A 298-nucleotide genomic window follows, 5' to 3' on the forward strand; every position below is an offset into this window, starting at 1 on the left:
CCCTCTCCCCCCACCCAGGGCTGGATGAACCAGCTGCACATCTACGACCCGGAGCTTTTCCACCCCTCACTCACGCACTCAGTGTTCGTCACCCTGGACAGGGCCACCCTCAAGCTCTCCTACCCCAAGAGCAACATCCCGCGCCGAGCCACCTTCGAGGAGGAAATCCTCGACACCACCTTCGTCAGCCACCGCTACTATGAGCTGACTGGCGCCAAGGTGAGACTGGTAGTGCCGAGGACCCTCCCCCAGGGAGCCCCGTCACCCCACACCCCCTGCTCACACCCCCTCCCCGCTG

The sequence above is a fragment of the Buceros rhinoceros genome, unplaced genomic scaffold (genome assembly GCF_000710305.1).
Source record: "Buceros rhinoceros silvestris isolate BGI_N320 unplaced genomic scaffold, ASM71030v1 scaffold27137, whole genome shotgun sequence".
NCBI classification, from domain to species: domain Eukaryota; kingdom Metazoa; phylum Chordata; class Aves; order Bucerotiformes; family Bucerotidae; genus Buceros; species Buceros rhinoceros.